This window comes from Anomaloglossus baeobatrachus, unplaced genomic scaffold (assembly GCF_048569485.1).
Source record: "Anomaloglossus baeobatrachus isolate aAnoBae1 unplaced genomic scaffold, aAnoBae1.hap1 Scaffold_2602, whole genome shotgun sequence".
NCBI classification, from domain to species: Eukaryota; Metazoa; Chordata; class Amphibia; order Anura; family Aromobatidae; genus Anomaloglossus; species Anomaloglossus baeobatrachus.
Window position 1 is genome coordinate 1 of NW_027442149.1, and position 18,194 is coordinate 18,194.

At 44.5% G+C, this 18,194-nt stretch overlaps 1 long non-coding RNA gene across 1 annotated transcript; it reads left to right on the forward strand.

Annotated features, from left to right (window-relative positions):
• The first annotated feature begins 1,950 nt into the window (after window positions 1-1,950).
• On the forward strand, window positions 1,951-2,500 carry LOC142263629 (uncharacterized). The gene is made up of 3 exons (XR_012730643.1): window positions 1,951-2,203; window positions 2,336-2,395; window positions 2,476-2,500. It is a non-coding gene; the product is annotated as an uncharacterized LOC142263629 (long non-coding RNA).
• The last annotated feature ends 15,694 nt before the right edge of the window (window positions 2,501-18,194 follow it).

Here is an 18,194-nt window from a genome sequence, read left to right on the forward strand (position 1 = left end):
ATGCAAAATCGCTCATCGGAGTCACACGCAACAGACGGCATCGCTAATGCGGCCGGTTGTGCGTCAAGAATTCCGTGATGCCATCGACTTATATTTGCGATGTCGTAGTGTGTCAAGCCCCCTTTAATGGTGTTGGACGCAGCTTACAGCAATAAAAAGTGGTGTGAGGTTCCCGCAGAAAACATATGGGAACATTGACTGAAAAATCTGAAAAGTTCTGTCTGGTGGAAAAATGAAAGGTATTGAAAAAAATCAGTAAAACAAAAATAATAGAACACATGGGTGCTGAACAAGTTATCGAGGACCTGTCACCCACTCCCCACGCATGCATAAGTGCAGCAATGAATGCAGCATACATACTTTCATAACATGGACATTAACTGTGATATTCTTCCCCGACACTGGTGACCCAGTGATTACAATTGGAAAAACATGGCACAAAATGCCAATGACCAATCATTAAAATAAAAAAAAAAAATCTTAATTTATATAAAATTTACAAAGAATAATAATACAATTGTGTAAAATATGAGGTAGTTTGGCGAGGACCCAAAGGAGGGGATTTATTTCTGAAACATATGAACTAGAAATATACACACACATATGGCTTCTAAACTTGCTCACTCAGATATGCAACGAGATAAGAAGGATAGTCAGATGACTGGACAATGCTCCAAACGCGATTAGAACAAGGTTGTTTGGAAAGCACAGTGTAGTTCAAATGCAATATATTGCAAAGAAAATAATCACATTATACCGAGATATCTAGTGTGCATATCAGAGGGACAAGGTGGCGAAAAAGAGCTAATTATCCTTTGTAAAAGGTATGGTATGCAAACTTGATCATAGGTAAATTTCAGATACCTAAAAACTTCAATGCTCCTGGGGTAATGGGATTATTTACTCTTTGCATATATTAGGATTTGATCAACACTGTGCCAGTCTTTACAAAAACCATTTCGCAATAAACCATGCTGTGTAATCGCGTTTGGAGTATTGTCCATTGACCTGATTATCATTGTTATCTCAGTGCATATCTAAAGAAAATAATTACATTATACCAAGATATCTAGTGTGCATATCAGAGGGTCAAGGTGGCGAAAAGGAGCTAATTATCTAACTTGATCATAGGTAAATTTCGGATACCTCAAAACTTCAATGCTCCTGGGGTATAATGGGTTTATTTTCTCTTTGCATTTGCATCTCTGATTATCATTGTTATCTCGGTGCATATCAGAGTGACATTAGAAGCCTTGAGTACAAGCCATATGTTATACTATTTACAGAACAGAATAAAATAGAATAATTTAAGTGATTGATTTTTGTGCCTTGTTTTTCCAATGAATGCAGCATGTTTGCTGCTTTGAGGCAAGTGGTCCCCATGTGTCTGGTGCCCCTAGAAAAAGGTTTGTCAAACATACGTAAAAAAGCAGGCTATACACGGGCTTTACATGCTACAATATATCTACCGATGTGTCGGCGGGGTCACGTTGTAAGTGATGCACATCCGGCATCGTTAGAGATATTGTAGTCTGTAAAACCTACATGCGATTACGATTAAACGAATAACCGTTCATCGCATACACGTCGTTCAATTACTAAAAATTGAACGTCTGGTTGCTCAATGTTCCCGAGGCAGCACACATCGCAGTGTGTGACACCCCGGGAATGATGAACTGCAACTTACCTGCGTCCCGCTTCTTACGTATGGATGGTCGTATAGAAGGGTAAGTACTTGTGACAGGAACAAAGCATAGGTGCGACACGGTCAACAAATTTCAGTTGTCGCACATAAGATGGGGGCGTGTCACATCACATACGATATCGTATGCAGAATTGTATGGTGTAAAGTAGGCGTAAGCCATAGTGGCCTGGAGTTATGCGCTCAATAAAAGTTTTCTCCTATACCTAGGACCACCTCCAGCTGCACAGGCAGCTCCACCATCTCCACCCTCTCCGGCTGTGGATCCACCATCTCCGCCAGCTCCACCATCTCCTGCTGCGGATCCACCATCCCCGCCGGCTCCACCATCTCCTGCTGCAGATCCACCACCTCCGCCTGCTGCGCCTGCTGGGACACCCTCTCCTTCTCCAACCCCATCACCTGCTGCAACCCCATCTCTTCCTTCAACCCCATCACCACCTTCTACCCTGTCTCCCCATACTTCTCCTTCTAACGATGCCTTCTCCCCCGCATCAGTTGGTGAGTTTTGTGCAGGCTACCCTTCCTGTAATTTATGCACATAACATGGTGTCCCTACAAGTTGTAAAGGATACAGGGATGTTTAAATGATGGTGGGCTGTCGTGTACTAATATTTGATTTGTGTTCCCTAGCCACAGGATCTGGTTGGGCCATCAGCGCCTCAGAGGAAGAAGGTGATGAACCCCAGAACCGTAAGTGGTCAACCAAAAACATATACCTGACAGTTCGATGTTGGAACAAGGATGGTTAACTTTTCCCATTCCCTCCACAGAAATCCCCACACTACAGGACCTGGTGGAATCACAACGGCGTTTGTCAGAAGCCGTCCGGCGTCATGGGGAGATGCTGGAACAGTTTTTGGCAGCCCAACAGCAGGGCCACTAAATGTGAATGTTTGTGATTTAAATGTTTTTTTTTGTTTTGTATGTCACATAAATCTTTCTAGTTTATTTTCGCTGTTGCTTACATTTTTGGACAAAACTTTCAAACAGGGTTTGGGAACCTATTTACTGCCGGGGACCATTTGGAATTTTCTACCAACCAACGGGGGCCACACCAAATTATCAACTTGAACACGACCAGGCTATATTTGTTAAAATAATTAATAAAATCAGCCCCAGAGTGGTGGCTGGAGAGACTGTGATGTTCGGTGAGATGGATCATTTTGATTCTCACCACTACATTTCCATGTTTGTCTTGGTCTGGAGAGGCTGGGGGCATACACAACACAGGAGAAGCTAGGGCATATACATCACAGGAAACACTGAGGCATATACATCCCAGGAGAGGCTGCGTCATATACATCCCTTAAGAGTATGGGGCATATACATCACCCTGAGCAGTAGTTGGCAGCACAAAGAGCACTGTGCCGCCCTGGCAAAACCTGGGTGTTACAGAGGTCTGCATACATGTTATTGATGCTGATTTAACTCTCCCTTGGGGAGGTTCCCACACACAAACACACACCAGCCAATCAGACCCCACTCACCCCCTCCCCACGAAAACAGGAGGACATCAAGACTGTACAGTGGCAACAAGGTTTTTTTTTTTTTCAATGATCTTGACTGTCCAGGGGAGGGTGTGTGTGTGTGTGTGATGTTACCTCTGAGACCACCTGGCTAGTCCAGGGCGTCACATAAGCAGCCCCTGTGTGGGGCTGGGGTGAGTGGTACTCACGGCCTCAGGAATGGGCCAGCCTCTTGTGGGACCCGAAGTGGACCAGGAGAGGGGTGCCAGCTGTCGGGACCCAGTACGGACCAGTGTGAAAAGAAGACACATACCTCGGGCAGGAAAAGATCACCTGAATTACACACACGGGTGTGGGACCCGTCTTCACAGCAGCGGGCCGTTGGCACCTGTTACCAGCAACTTGGTTAATTACTGGACTGGGGTTAGTTATTGGTTTATACTGTGAGTACTCCTGCACCACCCGGTACAAGGCGAGGACTGTACCCGTCACTCTACAAACTACCTCTCCCAATTGGGCCCTGGGACTATAAATCCCCCTACCCGTGGAGGGTATCCCACCTAGCTGCCCCACACCATCAGTCCCGGGCACGGTCCCCAGAGGCAGTGGCGGTGCCACCACCTTATCAACGCAACCCACGGGTGGCGTGACAGACAATTCCCCCTACCTAATCCCCCTCTTTTTTGGGAGCTTGACATTACAGACCGGGTCACGACACCGGGATACCTGCAGAAGTAACCCCTTGGCCAGGATCTCATTTCCCCCCCAATCCCTGGGCAACACAGCAATAGGTGGCAGCACAAAGAGCTGTAGGTGGCATAACACAAACAGCACTGACAGTGACAGCACTAGAAGGCAGCTCGGAGAGCATTAGGTGACAGCACTATAAGGCAGCAGGGAGAGCACTATGTTCCCCACCACAGCTTTAAAACAAAGAACCCACAAAAACATTCTTAATTAAAAAAAAAACACCCACACACACACATTATATATGTGCATCTGTAGAGTTGTGCCATGATGGCGACCCTGACCTCCACCCAGCCCTTTACCCCGTGAATAATGTTATGCAGAATTCATGAAAGCTGTACAAAAGTTTGAAATCAAAGACATTTTTTATTACAATTCCCTAACATTGCTTAAACAACAACAAAAACAGCATAAATATTATAACAAAAAACAAAAACTATAAATTTTGATATTGGTTACTAGAGTCATTTAAATGTTGCCTCTGTGGGCTGAAAAATTGGTTCATTGGGGGGAACATGGGATACTGTGCGGGGGGGTCATGCTGGAGGTGCGGTCGAGGCTCCATCCTCATCCATGGCACTTGGTTCCATGAAGAGTGTTGTTGATGATCTACTTCGCACACTTTTGAGGAGTCTGTCAGTTTCCCCAATGCCACCTTGTTGAGGGCCTCCAGCATGACCCTTTCGACATGACCTCTTTGTTTGTCATCCAGCTTACGGAGTCTTTCATCCGTAAGCTGGGCAAATCCGCAAATGGATGGTCTGCTGTGCTGCTCCAGGATTTTCTTCGCCATATCCATAAGGTCTGTTGATGATGTGTTGTTCGGCTGCCTCTTACGGGTTGAGGAGATCCGCCGCGGTAATGGAGCTTCTGCGGTCTCCTCGGAAGTCCCGGCAATTTCATCATCACCACCTGTCGCTATTGGCCCAGCTTCACAACGATCCTGCGGAACAATAAAAATGATGTTAAACTCAGATATCATGAGCAACAGGCACAGGGATACACATGCACTGGAAACTAATGGGAGGGGCAGACTAGTACTACAAGATATGAAATGTCATTACATGGTATGAAAATAGAGTGTGGAGAAACTAGTAAAGGAGTATACTTATCTGAACTGGAAGGGATACATTTTGAAATCTGCAACAGTAATCATAGAAAACCGTAGTAACTATTTTCAATTAAATAATGCCATGTACATCAAAAGTTTCACAAAGGTACTTACATCTCCAACTGTGGTGTCAGACCGGACCTCAGGCTGTGTTCCGGGACCAAAGGACAGCGATGTTATTGTACGTGGTACCTCTTGGTCTCTTATGAAGGCCAGCAAATCGTAGTACCAAAGCTTTGGAACGTAAAGTTCCTCCGTTCCGGCACCAGATTTGCTGGCCTTCTCCACCTTATTTAGTTCCTTTTTATAAACGGTGCGAATACCCTGGATTTTCTTTCGCACAATCTCAGTCGTAATGGTCTAAGTAGGGTTATGCCTCTGGAACAATTCAACAAGCTGCTCATAGGCCTGCTTTTTCTTGTATCGATTGCTATAATCGACAGACTTAATCTTCCACAAACAAGGCAGGGATCGATACATATCAATCATCTCCCTTATAAATTCTTGTTTGTTGGAAGACATCTGAAAAAAAAGGAAATTAATGTATTACTACATTGTTATAAACTAAGCACAAGAATATAGCTGCTATAATACTGCCACCTACGTACAACTACTTTAATACTGCTCCTATGTCCAATAATATAACTACTATAATACGGCCCCCTATGTACAAGAATATAACTACTATCATACTGCCCCCTATATACAAGAATTTAACTACTATAATACTGCCCCTATGCACAAGAATATAACTACTATAATACTGCCCCTATGTACAAAAATATAACTACTATAATACTGCCCCTATGTACAAGAACATAACTATATGTACAGCGGTATTGAATATATAAATATATATACATATATACCTATATATATATATATATATATATATATATATATATGTAGAAAATAGCTATATGTTCAAGAATATAATTGCTATAATACTGGCCCCATATATATATTTATTTTATATATATATATATATATATATATATATATATATATATATATATATATATATATATATTCCTATGTACAGGAATAGAAAAGCTATAATACTTCCCCCTATGTACATAGATAAATATAACTATAATACTGCCCCAATATACAAGAATACAGTTGCTATATTAATGTCACGATGTACTAGAATATTGGTATAATACTGCCCAAAATTACTTACCTTTAAGTCAGGAGAATATTAAAAATCCAAGACGAAATCAACAAATTGAAAGAATCACTGCAGCAAACTGCGTTCTGAAAAAGCTCAGGTAGAGTGAATGGAAGCGCTACTGCGTCGTCTTTTGTTTGATACGGTCACCCAATCAGGCGACGCTGTAGTGATGACCAATCGGAACAGAGGGGCGTGAAGAAAGACAACGCAAAGCGCTGTAGCGATCACCAATAGGAACAGAGGGGCGTGAAAAGAGATAACGCAAACCGTATCTAGGGGTTAAAACCACACCTCTGACTCGTCGTGCAATGACATGTCTGAAACCACACAACGACCGTCGACGTCGCTATGATCTCTGCTCCGTCGCTGCTTTATTTAGCATGTTTGACAGCTTACTAACGATTATCTATGGTCGCTGCAACGTCACAGAATATGGTGACGTTGCAGCGACGTCGTTGTCGTCGTCGTTATGTGTGACACCAGCTTTAGAGATGTTAATAGGTTTGTCAGGAATCTCACAATAAAAAGACATTTTTCCAATACTGATGCGGACAATACTGATAGGCCCAACTCACCTGATCCTCCGACCAACAATTCTACTCATGTCCCCCTATTTTGGAATTTGAGGGAACAGATTGCGGTTACGCACTTACAAGAACTAAGTGACACCTGTACGGGTATATCTGAACCTTCTCCTTTTGTCAATAAGAACCCGAGTTTTTATCCTATTGCCTCCAGGGTTCCTGTTATGGACACGTTCCAGGACCTTATAGAATCGGAGGTCAGAAATATACTCTTGATGAAACCCCAGATTCAGGACAATTTGTCATCCTCTGAAAAAAGAGCACTTAAAGATCTGAAGGACAATAGTCACATTGTGGTCCGGGGGGCGGACAAGGGGGGCTCAGTAGTAGTGCTGGACAGCAAACTGTATGAAAGAGAGATTAATACCATATTGAGTGATAAATCCACTTACAGGCAATTGCCTTGCGATCCCACATCTGATTTTTCCTCAAAGTTACGGGTCCTCTTCTCACAAGGTTTTCAATGGGGAGTTCTTAATGAAAAGGTCCACGAATATCTTTTTGTCGACTCTCTGGTGTGTCTCATTTTTCAAGGCCTTCCCAAGGTCCATAAGGGCACTTTCCCTCCCCCATTGAGACCCATAGTAGCCAGCACTGGGTCTCTAACCAGCAATCTGAGTGACTGGCTAGATCATTATATCCAGCCGCTCATGAAACGTACTATTGGTCATATTAGAGACACAAAGAGTCTCTTACAGGATTTGGAGATGTCCTGGACGAGTGGTTCTTTTTGGATAATAAGCGACGTGGTCTCATTATATCCTAGCATACCGTATAGGGAAGCCTTACAGGCTCTGTATTTTCATCTAAATAAATACAGCTCATTTGACGATGTCCTCAAAGAATTCATTCTCATGACAACAGGTTTTCTGTTGACCCACAATTTTTTCCAGTTTAACTTAACATTTTATCTCCAGATAGCCGGTTGTCCTATGGGGGCATGTTTTTCATGTGCATTGGCTAATATTTACATGGCCTACTGGGAAGAGAAATATATCTATACAAGTGATAATCCATTGTTGCATACCATTATTTGGTATGCAAGATATATTGATGATCAAGTTTTGATATGTAATACAGGAGATTTTGATATCCCCCAGGAGGCCATGGAAGCCGTCAATGCACATTTTAACAACAACCCTCTCAATTTGAGATTTACCATGAACCTATATATGGACTCAGCTCCCTTCCTGGACATCCTGCTATCTGGCGACCCCTTGACTGGTTCCATTCATTCTGTTCTGTATAGGAAGCCTATTTGTGGCAATACCTCTCTCCATGCGAGTAGCTGTCACATGCCCCACACCTTACAGAATTTACCTGTGGGTGAGCTCTTACGAGCGAAGCGTTTATGCTCATCTGAAGCTTCCTATCGTTGTGAAGCTGTCCGCATTAGAGAGAGACTCAGTGGGAGGGGGTATCCTGATCGGACTTTGAACAGGGCCTCTTCTATTGTTGAGAATAGGACCAGAACCAATCGGTTGCGGATGCCCTGGAAAGACCCATCTCAGAGGAGGAGTACTGGGCTGCAATTAAAAATTCCCCCACTGGTAAGGCCCCTGGCCCAGATGGCTTCCCCCTGCTTTACTACAAAAAGATGGGCTCCATGCTGCTCCCCCATTTCTCTCTGCCTTTAACAATATCTCACTCTCCGAAAAGGTCCACTTGCCGAGAGACTCTTTGGCCGCTAATATAGTAGTCATCCCTAAAGAGAGTAAAGACCCTACCTCTTGTTCTAGTTACCGACCCATCTCCCTCCTCAACACAGACTTGAAGCTCTTCACCAGAATATTATCAGAGAGACTCTCTCCATTGCTGGGGGGGATTGTCAACCCGGACCAGGCTGGGTTCATGATGGGAAGGGAAGCGAGGGACAACACCACTAAGGCGCTGAACTTAATCCACAGGGCTAATTCGGAAGGGTTGCCCCTGATGCTCCTGTCGACCGACGCAGAAAAAGCGTTCGACAGAGTCAATTGGATATTCATGGAGGAGGTTCTGCGGGAGGTGGGGTTGGGGAGGATGATGCTCAGGTGGATATGCTCTCTGTATAGTAACCCCTCTGCCGCGGTCAGGGTGAACGGTCTGGGTGAACGGTCTCCTTTCAGATAGATTTCCCATTCTTAACGGCACAAGGCAGGGATGCCCCCTCTCACCCCTGATCTTTATCCTGACCCTGGAACCCCTGCTTAGCCGAATTAGAGGTAACATTGACAGGAATGATACCAGGCCACATAGGTTTGAGCTCTAAGCCTGAGCCATAACCACGATTTTCAGGTGTTTCAAGCCTCCCCTGATGAGCAGTCGTTGTGAAACGCGTCGGAAGTCACCTGCTTGATGGATATTAGGGTCAGCCACAACAGGGCCAGCTGTGGACTGCCCTTGTAAGGGCGGGAGTTTTTGTGGATTATCTTAGGGTCAGTTGTATCCCAGACAGGGCCAGTGACCAAGCCACTGCTCCCCAAGTGCCGGTAGTTGGACTAAGCAGCACTGGAGAAGGACGACACCTCACCGACAAAAAGACTGGGTGAGATGGTTCCACTTTAAGTGGTCCTAATATTGCACTGTATATGACATCCTATTGTCCCTGACCCCTGCCGTTGTTTGTATAGAGCATGGTACAGGTATTATGAGGTCATTATTTCCTGGGCACCGCATGTCATGGTGCATATGTTTGGTTGTCCCCTGATAGAGCGTATCACACTAGCTTAGCTCTATAGTGGGACATTCACACTATTTTTGGTCTGGTGTTGATGACGCTGAGTGACAACATTCTGTCTGTTGAGTGGCATGCTACTTCTTGTGTATACATTTATCTTTGAAGGCTGCACTTACACAGCATCTGTCTAATCAGCGATACCACATCAGCTTTTTGTGTGTTGAAAAACTCATTACATCTCCGGTGTTGTTCATCTAGGTGAACGTTACCCGTTCCCCTTTTTCTGTAAATGATGGTGCCATAGATACACGCAGCACACATTGGTCCCATCATTTCCAGGTTTTAAATGGTGTTTGGATCACAGTTTGTATATTTATTTTAAATAACCCAATTAAAGGTTAAGTTTTATTATCACATGTTGCTAGATCTATATAAGTTGTACATGTTGGAATTCTTTTCTAATACCTACTGGTTCTGAATTGGTGCTATATTCATAACATTGACATTTCCGGCCCTATAGTTGCTGGTTCCACCTACAAAATTGCGGCGTACGCGGACGACTTACTTTTCTTTATTACCAACCCTCGGGTCTCCCTGCCCAATCTACTGAGAGAGCTGGAAACATACTCCTCTCTTTCTAATTTTAGAATTAACATGTCAAAATCGGAGGCTATGAATGTATCTCTCCCCCAAGATCATGTTATTTCGCTACAATCTGCGTTCGGGTTTAAGTGGGCTAATCACTCTCTGAGGTACCTGGGGGTCCAGCTGGCAGCGGACACTAGCCAACTATATAAGCTGAATTATCTCCCTCTCCTGCAGTCCATTAGAACAGACTGCGCAAATTGGGCGAGGGGCCTTTTCACATGGTTTGGGAGATGTGCAATATTGAAGATGAATATATTACCACGACTTCTATACCTCTTCCAGGCCCTGCCAATTAAGATCCCGAGCTCTTTCTTCAAGGAATTGGCCTCACTATATACTAAATTTATCTGGGCGAATAAGCCGGCGAGACTTTCCCGTTCCCTACTGTGCAGACCTAAGTGTAGGGGAGGGCTGGGAATACCTGATATGAAAAAATATTACTGGGCCACACATATGGTTAGGGTTCTGGATTGGTGCCACCACTCTAGGATGAAACCATGGGTCGCCCTGGAACAGAGCTTCTCGGAGGTACATTTACCGGCCATGCCTTGGGTCGCAAGCTTTTTCCCGTCTACTTTGAGATCTCACCCCACTATTGGCGCTACTCTGGAATGCTGTTCGAGGGGCGAGGTTCGGCGCCTCCTCCTGCCGTTGCCTTCCCCCATGTCACCAATTATAGGAGATCCGGATTTCCGTCCTGGCCTCTTGGACCCAGTTTTTCGGAGCTGGGTACAGGGGGGCAGATTCAGAGCTTACCAGCTGGGAGGGGAGGGTGACTGGCTATCTCTTTCGGATATTTGTGGTCTCCTGCCTCCGGACCCCCTGGGGAGATGGAGGGCCATGCAGTTGAGGCATTTCATGAGCTCCCTTCCCTGCTTCGCCCGGTATGCTGGGCCTCCCACAAGATTCGAGAAATTGTGCTTGGGAGAGGGGGCCCTGCGGCACTCACTTTCCCTGGCATACAATTTGCTATCAGACCCGGGAGATTTGCCCACCCCGGTCTATTTGCGGCAGTGGGAAAGGGACCTTGGGACGGCTCTATCTGACACGCAACGAAACAACGTCCTAATGATGGCACATAAAACCTCGATCAGTTCCAGACTGTTGGAGGCCAACTTCAAACTGCTGACTAGGTGGTATAGAGTCCTGACCAGACTTCATAGGATATTCCCCTCAGTTGACCCCGTTTGCTGGAGGTGTGGCTCGGGGGAGGGTGATTACGTGCACATCTTTTGGTCCTGCCCTTCCTTGCAACGGTTTTGGTCAGAAGTGAGGGAGGTAATTAGACTGGTGACCGGCACGGTTGAGACATTGGGTTCGGAACTGTTTATCTTACAGCTTTTGGAACTCCCGGCTCCTAGATACAAGCGCTCTTTGCTTAGATTTCTGGTAATGGCTGCCAGGTCTTGCATCCCGCTTGGCTGGAAGTCTTCTACCACCCCCACACTGGCACAGTGGGTTTCAAGGGTTAACGACCTAAGGCACATGGAGGACTTGACATCCTCTCTCAATGACAGACAGGAAGATTTTCATAGGACTTGGTTCCCATGGTTGGAGTTCACTCACTCGGTGGAATACGCCAGATTACTCTCTGTTCCACGGCTGCTGTGAGGCTCTGGGGAAACACTCTCCCCCCCCTTTTTTTTTTTTTTTTTTCTCTCCTCTCCCCCTTTCCTCTTTTTTCTTCTCTCGCTCTCCCTTCTTCTCACTTCTTTGTCCCCTATCTTCCCCTATTCTCCCCTCCCCCCCTATTCCCCTTTAGCTCTTTCTCTTAACCTGTTCTAAACTCTTTTCGGGCTTTGCTCTCTTTCTATGTTCTGTATTCCACCCTTGTTGGGTTGGTTCATAAAAGGATTAAATTGGGCCTGACTCGAGCAGTTGCAGCGACTAGATATGTACAGGGGTGCGGAAGGGTGGGCTACATGTCAATGTTAAATATTTGAAATCTGTTATTCTGTTCTTTGTGGAGCAGGTGTTACTTTGTATGTTCTCGAGTCGGTCATTAAAATAAAGAATTTAAAAAAAAAAAAAGAACCAATCGGTTGGAAGATCACCCTGTTTCCTCAGTATCTAGAAATCGTGTGACTTTTTCAACACCATTTAGCACTGATTTTTTTCAAATTAAACAGACCATCCAGCGTTTTATCCCCCTTTTACGTCAGGACCCCATACTAAATTCAGTTCTTCAGCCGGGGGTCAATATAGTAGCCAAGAGAGCTCGTACCATTGGGAACCTTGTGGCACCCAGCATGTTCACATCTAAGAAATGTAACAGAACCTGGCTCAGTGTCTCTGGGTCTTATAAATGTGGGTCCGGCCGATGGGGCCTTTGCAGGTTCATGCACAATACCAAATCCCTATTAGGGAATAATGGAGAAAGCTTTGTAATTCGATCGTTTATTAATTGTGCTTCTGCACATGTGGTCTATGTGGCAACGTGCACACTATGCCGCAAGGGCTATGTCGGCTGCACCTCTAGAGCACTTAGAACCAGGATCTCTGAGCACGTCCGCATACCTTCAGCAGCTCATGACAGGACCTCCTTAAGCTATGTTGCATTGGTGAAGAAACGCTCCTTATCTGGTCTGACCAGGCACTACATTGAATGTCATTCAGCGGATTTTTCTTCCTTAGTGATCACGGGTATAGAGTCTGTTCCCAGACCACCTCGTGGGGGGGACTGGTTCCAAGCCCTGCTTTTGGCAGAGGCAAAATGGATTTTGAAGCTAAATACAAGATACCCAGGTGGCTTTAACTATCGCTCCGATTTGCGATTTATTTTTTAGATCGATAGATATAGAATAATTTCTGATCCGTTTTCTGACATTCAATGAGGTGCTTTTATGCTTATGTGTTTGTTCTAGTCATTCTTTGATGAAATTCATCCATTCCTGCACGGATGCCATAATTCGGACATATTGTAATGAGCATTCCTTCAGTCAAGCTCCACACATGTTTCATCCTGATGTATATATATTTTTTTTTTATGGTCTTTTTATCGTCAGACGATATGCACATATTGGAGCTTGCTTATTTATATTGAACAAGTCCTCTCCCCCCCCCCTGTTTTTCACTGGAGGAGCTGCTTTTTGATATACTTTGCAAATATTGTTGAGAACCTTATAAATTTATATTTTATTTAACTTGTGATCTCCATATAATTTACTTATCAACCTAGGGTTGGGTCCTTTGGTAACTAACCCACATAATCTAATTTCATTTTTAGCTCTATCTGTATCATGAAATTTTTCGTTTCTATTCTTATGAATATATAGGGGCTTGTATTTGCAGCCCTATTGCAATTTCAGGTCAGCTCCTCTATTGAAATGATTATTAACATATGAATGAATGTTTTATGGTTTATCACGCACTATTTACTAAGGATTATATTGACCCAGTATGATGTTCCTTTTGTCCATATGCACGGCGATGTTCACCTGTTTTTTCATGCAATCATGACATCCCGCCCCTCCCTTCCGCCCATCCAGCGGGTCAGTCTATTTTAGTAATGTTGTGGTATACATGGAACACTTATGATTAAGGACTCTTTCTGTTTTTATGGTGTAGTCCGAAACGCGCAAAGTTTCCATGTATTGATTTATACCTCGGCCTTCACGATGCTTTTAATATTTCCAATAAAGATTACGGAGATTTTATCTTAAAGAAGAATCAGTGCCGGATCATCCTTTTCTTCTCTGCCTTCTTCCACAAACCGGTCGGGACTTACCGGCGGATCCGAGGCACCCGCAAGGTCTAGCAGTCCGGGCAACAGGTGAGCTGAAGAATCCCTTTTCCTTTACCCATTCTAGGCTTATCCCCAGCCTGTGCTAGTGTGCTCTGGTGGACGGAGCAAGCAGCACGCTGCGATAAAGGCACAGAAAAGCTGCAGCAGGTTTACCAGCCTCCCGAAACTGTGCTGTGTGTGTGACTCCCCCCCCCTCACTGTGAGTACTCAACCAATTGCTGCCCCCCCCCGCTCAGTGCTGTGTACCCCCTAGTGCTGTGTGCACCCCCTCGTGCTGTGTGTACCCCCTCGTGCTGTGTACCCCCCAATGCTGTGTGTACTCCCTAATGCTGTGTGTATCCCCTAGTGCTGTGTGTACCCCCTAGTGCTGTGTGTACCCCCTAATGCTGTGTGTACCCCCTAGTACAGTAAGTACCCCCTAATGCTGTGTGTACCCCTTAATGCTGTGTGTACCTCCTAATGCTGTGTACCCCCTTGTGCTGTGTGTACCCCCCAGTGCTGTGTACCTCCTAGTACAGTGTGTACCGCCAGTGCTGTGTACCCCCTCATGCTGTGTGTACCCCCCAGTGCTGTGTACCTCCTAGTACAGTGTGTACCCCCCAGTGCTGTGTACCTCCTAGTACAGTGTGTACCCCCTAATGCTGTGTGTATTCCCTTGTGCTGTGTGTATCCCCTAATGCTGTGTGTTCCCCCTAATGCAGTGTACCCCCTAATGCTGTGTACACCCCAGTGCTGTGTACTCCCTAGTACAGTGTGTACCCCCTAAGCACGGTGTAACCCCTCACTGCTGTCCGTGCCCCTCTAGTGCTGTCTGTACCCCCTGGGTGATGTCTACGCCCCCCCCAGTGCTGTCCGCACCACCTAATGCTGTCCATGCTGCACCCAGTGCTGTCCATGCCACGGTGAGTGCTGTCTGTGCCCCCCTTATGCTATCCATGCTCCCCAGTGCTGTGTGTCACCCCTCAGTACTGTGTACCTCCCAGTGCTCTTAACTCGCTACTGCTGTCTGTACCCTCCCACTGCTTTCTATGCCCCCCAGTCTGTGCCCTCTTGTTGATGTCTATGTTCCACCAGACCTGTCTGTCTCCCTAGTGATGCCACCTAGTGCTGTCCATGCTGCCACCCAGTGCAGTCCGTGCTGCCACCCAGTGCAGTCCGTGCTGCCACCCAGTGCAGTCCGTGCTGCCACCCAGTGCTGTCCCTGTCCCCAGTCATGTCTGTGCCACTGCCAGGGCTGTCCATGCCCCCTACTGATGTATATGCCCCAGCCCCTCCTGTGATATAAACTCCCAGTGTCTCCTGTAATTTATGCACCCCTGCCCCTCCTGTGATGTTTATGCCCCCAGCATCTCCAGACAGAGACAAACCTGGAAAAGCAGCTGTGAGAAACAAGATGATCAATATCACCAAACATCACAATTGCACCAAAGAGAAGCAGCTCCTGCCCCCACAGTAGGGGTGAGTTAATTAATTGTTTGACCAAATATAGCAGGGTTATTTTTCAGGTTGATAATGTTGTGCGGCCCCCAAAGGTTAGTACGAAATTCCAAATGGCCCCTGCCAGTAAAAAGGTTCCCCACCCCTGCAGTAAGTGATAGACATACAAAAACACATTAAAAATATAGTGTTACAGTTGTGAGGTAGCGACCACCAATGTTGTGGATGGTCGCTATGTGTTGCAGTGGAGAAGGATTCCCTGCCCTATTGAACTGAAGATGTGACTGTGGGACCTGTAGTTTCACAGGACTTGGGTTGTAATTAAGGGTTAGCTTCCCTTTAAACTATGGGCGGCGTGATGGACAGGGCTGGAGAATCACATACCTCCACCTGTGGGTGTGTCCGGTTGGGTTTAAGAGACTGTTAGTTTTAGAGACAGAAAAAAGTCTGAGTGTGCTGCACATGGAGATTGTGTGCTGCACATGGAGATTGTGTGCTGCACATGGAGATTGTGTGCTGCACATGGAGATTGTGTGCTGGAGGTCTCAGTCTGTGTGAAGACTGAAGAGAGACTTCTGGAAATCAGTCCAAGTGAGGACTGGGGATAAAACTGCAGCCTGGCTGGAGGCTGCAGGAAGGAACCACAGTGAGTGGTGTTCGCTGGCAGGAGCCAGAGTGTGGAGACTCCACTATGGACATTTAATTGGACTGGAAGCCCACGGTATGTTATATTTTCCTTTAAGCCAGGAGAGGCTTTGTTACATTTTGTTTAGCAGTTTATGTTGAGTCTATTAAATAAACTGCTGGGTTTTATAAGAGACAGTGATACCTGTGTTGCCTAAGCTACCTAATACCGCTGCAAGCGAGTGAAACCCCCAAGTTTCGGTAAGCAACGTTATACAGTGTACAAAACACACAAGGATGCAGAGGGTTAACACGCTGTAAGTTGGGTTAAATTATACAAACCCTAGGAGTATAGTGAACAGATAAAGCCTAATTGGCTATTCCTTTGGATTTGGATGTAGATAATAACAGAGGTAACAGTAATAGGGCTGTCGAAATTTACAAGATGATGGTCGCGGTGTAAGTAAAGTGCAACGGCTGGCTGTAAATATATATATATATATATATATATATATAGTTCCGGAATTGCGACAGTGCAGACCTTCATTGGACCTGTGGGCTGACTAATAAAGTGTACATGTGCACTCAAAATTCATCGGTATAGACCTGTATGTTCCCAAATGCTGGTATCCCCATCATTGATGGGTCCATACCCAGGGACTCAACACGTGAATTTCACATATAATAGTGAGAGAATGATAGTAAAATTCTGTAGTAAATATTATATCTCATCACTATAGAAACAGGACTAAATGGTAATCTCAGCAGCCACAACTCTGCCTAATGGCTGAAATACTAATAAACGCACTGAGTAGTGGAAAATACCAAAGGCAGAAAGAGTGTGCAGGAGAGTAGAAGGCACCTTGCATTCCCGAGATAATCGTCTCCATGCTCCAAATCCATTTTAAAGCCATTTTTAAGGCATTTCGCGCATACATGAAATGAACACATTTTTCTCCAAAACTATAACAGATGCAAGCTTGTCCTGTTTGGTGGAGATGATATTTAATAAAATAAGTAGAAATCCACTAAAAGTTTTGTTTGGTTATCTTGCAATCCCGAGATAATCGTCTCCATGCTCCAAATCCATTTTAAAGCCATTTTTAAGTCATTTCGCGCATACAAGAAATGAACACATTTTTCTCCAAAACTATAACAGATGCAAGCTTGTCCTGTTTGGTGGAGATAATATTTAATAAAATAAGTAGAAATCTACTAAAAGTTTCGTTTGTTTATATTGCCATCCTGAGATAATCGTCTCCATGCTCCAAATCCATTTTAAAGCCATTTCAAAGGCATTTTGCGCATACATGAAATGAACACATTTTTCTCCAAAACTATAACACATGCAAGCTTGTCCTGTTTGGTGGAGATGATATTTAATAAAATAAGTAGAAATCCACTAAAAGTTTTGTTTGGTTATCTTGCAATCCCGAGATAATCGTCTCCATGCTCCAAATCCATTTAAAGCCATTTTAAGGCATTTCGCGCATACATGAAATGAACACATTTTTCTCCAAAACTATAACAGATGCAAGCTTGTCCTGTTTGGTGGAGATGATATTTAATAAAATAAGTAGAAATCCACTAAAAGTTTTGTTTGGTTATCTTGCAATCCCGAGATAATCGTCTCCATGCTCCAAATCCATTTTAAAGCCATTTTTAAGGCATTTCGCGCATACATGAAATGAACACATTTTTCTCCAAAACTAAAACAGATGCAAGCTTGTCCTGTTTGGTGGAGATGATATTTAATAAAATAAGTAGAAATCCACTAAAAGTTTTGTTTGGTTATATTGCAATCCCGAGATAATCGTCTCCATGCTCCAAATCCATTTTAAAGCCATTTTTAAGGCATTTCGCGCATACATGAAATGAACACATTTTTCTCCAAAACTATAACAGATGCAAGCTTGTCCTGTTTGGTGGAGATGATATTTAATAAAATAAGTAGAAATCCACTAAAAGTTTTGTTTGGTTATCTTGCAATCCCGAGATAATCGTCTCCATGCTCCAAATCCATTTTAAAGCCATTTTTAAGGCATTTCGCGCATACATGAAATGAACACATTTTTCTCCAAAACTATAACAGATGCAAGCTTGTCCTGTTTGGTGGAGATGATATTTAATAAAATAAGTAGAAATCCACTAAAAGTTTTGTTTGGTTATCTTGCAATCCCGAGATAATCGTCTCCATGCTCCAAATCCATTTTAAAGCCATTTTTAAGGCATTTCGCGCATACATGAAATGAACACATTTTTCTCCAAAACTATAACAGATGCAAGCTTGTCCT